At 36.1% G+C, this 8,569-nt stretch overlaps 1 pseudogene; it reads right to left on the bottom strand.

Moving 5' to 3' along the window:
- Nucleotides 1-1,821: 1,821 nt before the first annotated feature.
- LOC120088960 overlaps nt 1,822-8,569 on the bottom strand; it is an 8,452-nt pseudogene continuing 1,704 nt past the window's right edge.

Raw genomic sequence — 8,569 nt, 5'->3', positions numbered from 1 at the left:
GACCAATACTTGGTTTCGTTTGGTTGGTTCGATCTCTTAAAAATACATAATACTTTATTGAGGCAAAAATCTATATAGATACCGTATCCAGATATCCGATACTTCTAGATACTTCCTAGATACATATCTGAAAATGCGATTTGACATTATCTATTCTACGCGCACTTTTTTTTTTTTTTTTTTAATAGAAAAAAGACAAGCATAATCACACCCCTCCCAGATTACCCTTTTATCTGGAAGAGGATATGACTGTGGTAGCTTACTAAGCCCTATTGCCAGAACTCACCACCCAAAGCATTCTAATTAGATACAACCTGTTCTTCTCTATTTAATAGATATACGCAAAATAGCTAAGACATTTAACTTTTATGAAAAATATTCAACAGGTGGCCCAAACATTCCTACATAAACCCTAGTCTCTCACAAAAACATGTGTACATAAACAGATTATCAACTTAAGTCTTTTAATAAGCCGAGTCTTTCGGTAGTAAGCAGCAACAGGACAAACCTTGAGAAACTGACCGCTACCTGAAAAGGGAAAACACAGGAAATTCTGTGAGCTAAAAGCTCAGTAGCAGTGACTATAGAATTGTAAAGCAACAAACGTAGCAATCACTATAAACAGTAAATCGTCACCAGAGATGTCATCAAAAATGGTTGTTAGAGCTTGAAATTGGTCACCTCAAACTCTAGGGTCGGCCTCCATACTTAGGCATTATGGCTTTATGGTTGACTCTATGGGTCGATCTCCATACTTGGTCAAATTAATATCCACTTTTTCACCCACAACAGAATGCAAGATTTTCTTGAATGAATTTACATTTGAATTTCAACATATAATTGGGATTTGAGATATGAACTAATTCGTTGTGGAAAGCTTAGGTGGAAATGACGGATGAAATTAGGGGTGTTCACAGTTTGATTGATTTGGTCGGTTTGGCATGACCGAAAAAAATTCGATTTTAGATATGTGCTAAATTGAACCAAACCGTTTGTTTTCTTTAAACCGAATCGAATTGAAACCACACATATTCAATTTGGTTTCGTTTGACTTTCGATTTTATATATAAGTTTACTTTTATAATATATATAAACGGTTTGGTTCGATTTAGTTTTGTAACATATATATTATAAACGATCCAATTCAATTTTAAATTTGGTTTTCAAATCTAAAAACAAAGCAAACCGAAAATTTTGATTTTCTTATAATCTTAAACCAAATTGAACCAAAACTTAACCAAAAACCGAATTTTTGGTTCGGTTTGGTAGGTTTTGATAGGTTTTGATGAACACCCATAGATGGAATGAGAAGGAAAGGGTTTCTATTAATTTTGGCCTCTTGTGAATATGTCCACATTTCTTCACATTATTCATTTGACATCGAAGAAAAAAAATTATTTAAAAAAAATTTTTTGGACAACATGTGAAATAGAGTGATCAAACTTTTAACCTCAAAATTAATGCTCATTTTGGTCACAAGTAAAAAAAATGTAATATACCACTAATCTGGTAAATAATAAGCATGTTAAACTTTTTAATAAAGTTCTTTTAACTAAAAAAAGAAAAAAAGAAAAAATGAAAAGGTATCATTTTCCATAACCTAAATCATTAGTGAAATCAACCCAAAAAAGCAAAAAAGATTACATCCATCTATTGATATTTCACCTTGACATTATCTTTTCATTAACGTTGCAAGCTTCATATGAAAATATATTTCTGAAGTTCACACATGAAAGAACGACTGGATCGAACACATTTAAAAAACAATTCATCATCTGGAACATTCCCATTATATATATCACAAAAGAAAACAAGGGATAGTTTTGGTTATCAACACAGAAATGTAAAGCTTTATTCTAATTTCAATGTGATTAAGACCAACAAACTGATAGGCCAATAAAAATGCTTCATGCTCAGAACATTTGACCCGCATAACACATATTTCAACAGGAATGTATCTTGGTAGTCCATACAAACTCAATATGAAAAATAAAATATCAGTTGAAAATGGGAAAAAAAACACTTTTCCAAAAAGATAGGCGTTTTGTTCTATACGATATGATAAAAATAGGGAACTAATTAGAACCTCTCCGCTTGCAAATTCATATGGTTGTGTTGGTGCATGAAAATTCAACCAAATGAGTGTTTTTATAGCTTGTCTTCAAACTCAGACAATGGAGTCATTTGTTCCTTCAATCCCTTCCTCTTGCGGATATCAGCAACTAGTTGCGCCGCCTGGGTACCCGATTCCAATGGATCCGACGACATCATGTCCCAATGGTCAAACACACACTGTGGGAATGCCTGCCCAGAAGTTGCTGCTCTCAATGTGCTCGAGAACCCAAAGGACTCAATGACAGGGAGATACGCCTTGATGTTGTAAAGAGGAGTACCCGGTCTCTGCATTTCCTCAAAGACGTGCCCACGCTTCTGGTTAAGAACACTGTAGATACCACCAAGAGCTTGCTCGGGAGCCTGAATCTCCACTAGGTACACAGGCTCAAGAAGTCTTGGTTTGGCAGTCAGCTGAGAAGCTGTCTCTTATACACATCTAGATGTGTATAAGAGACAGGGTATATTTACATGTTTATAGTGATGCTACGTTTGTTGCTTTACAATTCTATAGTCACTCACTGAGCTTTTAGCTCACAGAATTTCTGTGTTTTCCCTTTTCAGGTAGCGGTCAGTTTCCTCAAGGTTGATCCTGTTGCTGCTTACTACCGAAAGACTCGGCTTATTAAAAGACTTAAGTTGATAATCTGTTTATGTACACATGTTTTGTGAGAGACTAGGGTTTATGTAGGAATGTTTGGGCCACCTGTGAATATTTTTCTATAAAAGTAATGTCTTAGCTATTTGCGTATATTATTAATAGAGAAGAACAGGTTGGTATCTAGATTAGAATGCTTGGGTGGTGAGTTCTGGCAATAGGGCTAGTAGCTACCACAGTCATATCCTCTTCCAGAATAAAAGGGTAATCTGGGAGGGGTGTGATATGCTTGTCTTTTTTCTATTAAAAAAAAAAAAAAAAAAGTGCGCGTAGAAATAGATATGTCAAATCGCATTTCAGATATGTATCTAGGAAGTATCTAGAAGTATCGATATCTGATACGTGTCTGATATAGATTTTTTGCCTCACATAAAGTATTTGTATTTTATAGAATCGAACCAACCAAACGAAACCAAGTATGGTCATTTTGAATTATTTTGATATGATATAAAAAGAAATCTTAAGAGTGACGCTACCTCAAAGAGACATGGTTTAGAAATTTGATGCATCAAATTTGAGAGAGATACCGAAATTTGTTACCAACGATAAATTTATACTTTTCGAAAGAATTCAGATCATCCTACACAATAGATAAAAACTCACATCGATGTGGTGCTTGGCCATTAACACTTCAACAATTAAATTAATAATTGTTTAGAGAGAGAGCTAGAGATTATAGAAGTCAAGATGTATTCAGTGTATCTCAAGTTTCAGGACCCCTCTCGATTATATAGAAATAGGTTTTGTGACAGTCATTCACTAATTAGCTTCTTGGGTCATTAATCAAGTCATTACTAACTGTTATGAATTGTTAAGTTTATTTCATTAGTGACTGAAACATGGGCAAAAGTAAAAACTTAAGGGTTGTTTGGGACACGGAGTTGAGATATGATGTATGCAGTTCATATGTCTATGGAATTCATATATTTGTGGAGTTCATATGTCCCTATTTGGAATACAAAGTTATTTGGTCTGAGTTCATGTGTTTGAGGTGCATAATTGAGTTCATATGTCTGGGATACCTGTTGCAGTTTTTGAACTTTAAATAATCCGTTTTTATGATTATTATATTTTTTAAAAACTTTTTTATTAAATAATTCTACCCATTTTTGTTTGAATAAAGTATGGATTTATTTTTTTTTAAGTTTTTCTTTCTTTCTTTCTTTTTTGGATAATGAACAATAATTAATCCACTACATTTCTTACATAAATATGGTTAAATAAAATGTGAAACCAAAGAGAAATAAAAACTTTTGATTCCTAATTTTTCTCCATGAATTTCATCATCATCTTCTTCTTCCTATTGTTGCTCTATATTATTGCTCTATCGTGATTTTTTTTTAAAAAAATTGAATCTTCCTCATCATTTTAGCAGCCAATGGAATGCAACCACATATTTTCAATAATTTCACTCTCGATTCCTTCAAATTTGGAGTATCATCATAGAACAAATCTTCATTTTTTAGTAGAAAATGTTCTAAAAAAATCTCCATTTTATAATTTTTTTGCTATGTGTTACATACTTTGTCAAATATTCTTAAACTCATTTGATATATGAATTCAATTAAATCAAAATATATTTTACAAATTTCTACATCATATAAATATTGTAGACAAAAAACTATTATTTATATAATCAACAACCTTACAACATACTTTAACAGTCATCAATATTATAGTAGTCGGAAGTGATTCTCAAAGTTGATTATCAAATATGATTTTTGCTTAAGTTTGTAGTTGAAGGTAGTTGTCGGAACTTGAAGTTAGTCGTATGAAGGTGGTATTGGAGTTGGTCGTCGAAGTTTGTCGTCGGGGGTGGTTTTTGGAGCTCGAAGATTGTAGTTGAAAGTGGTTTTCGAAGCCCAAAGTTGGTCATCAGAGTTGGTCGCGCGAAAGTGGTCGTCGAAGTTGATCATAAAAAATGAATTTTTCTGGAGTTTGTAGTCAGAGGTGGTTGTCGAAGTCTGGAGTTGGTCGTCAGATTTGCTCACTCGAAGGTGATAATTGAAATTGACCATTGAAGGTGATTTTCGTTAGAACCTACGACGGTGGTTGTCGAAGTTGGTCGTTGAAATTTATTGTCGAAGGTGGTTGCCAGAGTCTGAAATTGGTCGTCGGAGATGGGTCACCAGAGATGTCATCAAAAATGGTTGTTAGAGCTTGAAATTGGTCACCTCAAACTCTAGGGTCGGCCTCCATACTTAGGCATTATGGCTTTATGGTTGACTCTATGGGTCGATCTCCATACTTGGTCAAATTAATATCCACTTTTTCACCCACAACAGAATGCAAGATTTTCTTGAATGAATTTACATTTGAATTTCAACATATAATTGGGATTTGAGATATGAACTAATTCGTTGTGGAAAGCTTAGGTGGAAATGACGGATGAAATTAGGGGTGTTCACAGTTTGATTGATTTGGTCGGTTTGGCATGACCGAAAAAAATTCGATTTTAGATATGTGCTAAATTGAACCAAACCGTTTGTTTTCTTTAAACCGAATCGAATTGAAACCACACATATTCAATTTGGTTTCGTTTGACTTTCGATTTTATATATAAGTTTACTTTTATAATATATATAAACGGTTTGGTTCGATTTAGTTTTGTAACATATATATTATAAACGATCCAATTCAATTTTAAATTTGGTTTTCAAATCTAAAAACAAAGCAAACCGAAAATTTTGATTTTCTTATAATCTTAAACCAAATTGAACCAAAACTTAACCAAAAACCGAATTTTTGGTTCGGTTTGGTAGGTTTTGATAGGTTTTGATGAACACCCATAGATGGAATGAGAAGGAAAGGGTTTCTATTAATTTTGGCCTCTTGTGAATATGTCCACATTTCTTCACATTATTCATTTGACATCGAAGAAAAAAAATTATTTAAAAAAAATTTTTTGGACAACATGTGAAATAGAGTGATCAAACTTTTAACCTCAAAATTAATGCTCATTTTGGTCACAAGTAAAAAAAATGTAATATACCACTAATCTGGTAAATAATAAGCATGTTAAACTTTTTAATAAAGTTCTTTTAACTAAAAAAAGAAAAAAAGAAAAAATGAAAAGGTATCATTTTCCATAACCTAAATCATTAGTGAAATCAACCCAAAAAAGCAAAAAAGATTACATCCATCTATTGATATTTCACCTTGACATTATCTTTTCATTAACGTTGCAAGCTTCATATGAAAATATATTTCTGAAGTTCACACATGAAAGAACGACTGGATCGAACACATTTAAAAAACAATTCATCATCTGGAACATTCCCATTATATATATCACAAAAGAAAACAAGGGATAGTTTTGGTTATCAACACAGAAATGTAAAGCTTTATTCTAATTTCAATGTGATTAAGACCAACAAACTGATAGGCCAATAAAAATGCTTCATGCTCAGAACATTTGACCCGCATAACACATATTTCAACAGGAATGTATCTTGGTAGTCCATACAAACTCAATATGAAAAATAAAATATCAGTTGAAAATGGGAAAAAAAACACTTTTCCAAAAAGATAGGCGTTTTGTTCTATACGATATGATAAAAATAGGGAACTAATTAGAACCTCTCCGCTTGCAAATTCATATGGTTGTGTTGGTGCATGAAAATTCAACCAAATGAGTGTTTTTATAGCTTGTCTTCAAACTCAGACAATGGAGTCATTTGTTCCTTCAATCCCTTCCTCTTGCGGATATCAGCAACTAGTTGCGCCGCCTGGGTACCCGATTCCAATGGATCCGACGACATCATGTCCCAATGGTCAAACACACACTGTGGGAATGCCTGCCCAGAAGTTGCTGCTCTCAATGTGCTCGAGAACCCAAAGGACTCAATGACAGGGAGATACGCCTTGATGTTGTAAAGAGGAGTACCCGGTCTCTGCATTTCCTCAAAGACGTGCCCACGCTTCTGGTTAAGAACACTGTAGATACCACCAAGAGCTTGCTCGGGAGCCTGAATCTCCACTAGGTACACAGGCTCAAGAAGTCTTGGTTTGGCAGTCAGCTGAGAAGCATTTTCACCAAACTCAAACAGATGCCTCTTCCCATGTTATATCTTCGGCATATCGCACCCTTCTGTACCGACGCCCATTGGAAAACCACCGCGACAACAGAAATCTTCGATTTCATTTCAGCGCGTATTGAACTTCCATTACACAATATAACGCACCATGTTAGGATGCCGTAGTCTCAGGACCAAAAGCACCAAAATCATCTTAAGCAAGATCTTTGTCCACCAAACATCCCTCTCAGTTTTAGACCTAACCTCTAACTGATCATACTCGTGTCCGAATGCGACCATTCCAATACATCAAATAGCCCTCTGCCAGTCCCATCCTCCATGGGTCGTCTGCTCCATGTAACAGACTATTGTGTTTGTTGGGTGGATTTACTCATCACTGTGCGGCCCGACACCTCATCAAGGACAGTTTTCACGGAAAGAGACAACAGTGGTCAAGATTTATAATCTCAGCTCCACCCATGAATCCTCTTTGGCAAATCCTTCAGACAGATCTCAAGATGTAGTTCTCCAGCAACCAGCAACAATGGCTGCACACAACTCACTCCATGTACACACAACCATAGGTATCTGACTTCGCCAGTACGTTAAGGCCTTCCCAAAGCCTTGGGAAGATCAGTATTGCCACCTTGCACTGAACTGCACAACGCACCACAGGAATACAGAAAATTTCATGGCTCGAATTTGGATGGCATCAATTCCTTCTCGTTTGTTAGAGTAGCATGTCTTCGTGAATTAAATTGAATCCAACCCACAATGGCAACAGTGTTATCCACAAGGCACATCCTCCACTGTTTCTTGCCTCTGCATCCAAATTGACAGTTCTCCTGGACACCTTCACATACAAGTCTTCTTCTCTCCAGGAACAATCAGTTTTGGGCCATGAATTCTAAACTTTCAACGCAGTTGAAACTTTCCCAGAGAAGAACTCGTCCAAAGGCAAAGAAACTGCCCGCTTGATCAGAGTGCACGGAATCATCTTCGATACACATAAAGCATAGAGAGGTCTTCAGGGTCACAATTATTAATGGCACTGAGCGTAAGCATCACATCTATAGTGAGCCCTGTACAACTCACACACGGACTCTTTGGCCTTGGCGGGAGATGGAAATTGAAAGATCATCATATATTTCCAAAAGATGCAGTACTTGCTGGTGAGCCAGTTGCATGACCCGCTTCATCAACGCTTGCCATCAGATCCTTCGCTCAATCAGACTCAATGACAACACAAAGCATCTCCACAAAATGGGGCATGAGCTTATCCTTTCTGAAGTTCATTGGCAAGTGTTGCAATGCACTGCTGATAGGTTCATAGCAGAAACTGGACAAACCCACGCTTGCAATGTTGCAAGTGGCCAGTGTTTTGCTGGTCCACTTCTTGTTGCCATAGGATCAAAGAAGTTCTCACCCCAAAGTCCTCCATCATCTTAGCCTCATCTACTTCCAAACTTGGAGGCATACATCTTGGCAAAGTTAGTCAGGGTAAATGCCGCAAGCCGTGCAAACCAGCAGAGAAAGCAACTAGTTCCTTTCTCCGGGTACACTTGAACATCACCAAGATGAATCCAATATGTGGGCCATAATCACATTGGCATTCTCTACTGACCCTCTGGAATGTTTGATAAGCCTCTTCTCATCCACTTGAAGTTCAAGGTAAGCACCTATCCATTCTGTGTAACAGTCAACACAGGTCTAATCCTCTCTCCAAAGCTTGACGGAGCAACAGTCTCTGTTTGGAACACAAACACCTTCGATGCAATCCACC

This window comes from Benincasa hispida, chromosome 10 (genome assembly GCF_009727055.1).
Source record: "Benincasa hispida cultivar B227 chromosome 10, ASM972705v1, whole genome shotgun sequence".
Lineage (NCBI taxonomy): Eukaryota > Viridiplantae > Streptophyta > Magnoliopsida > Cucurbitales > Cucurbitaceae > Benincasa > Benincasa hispida.
Note: the sequence above shows the minus strand (reverse complement) of the source record. Positions and strands in the feature narration are given on the sequence as shown.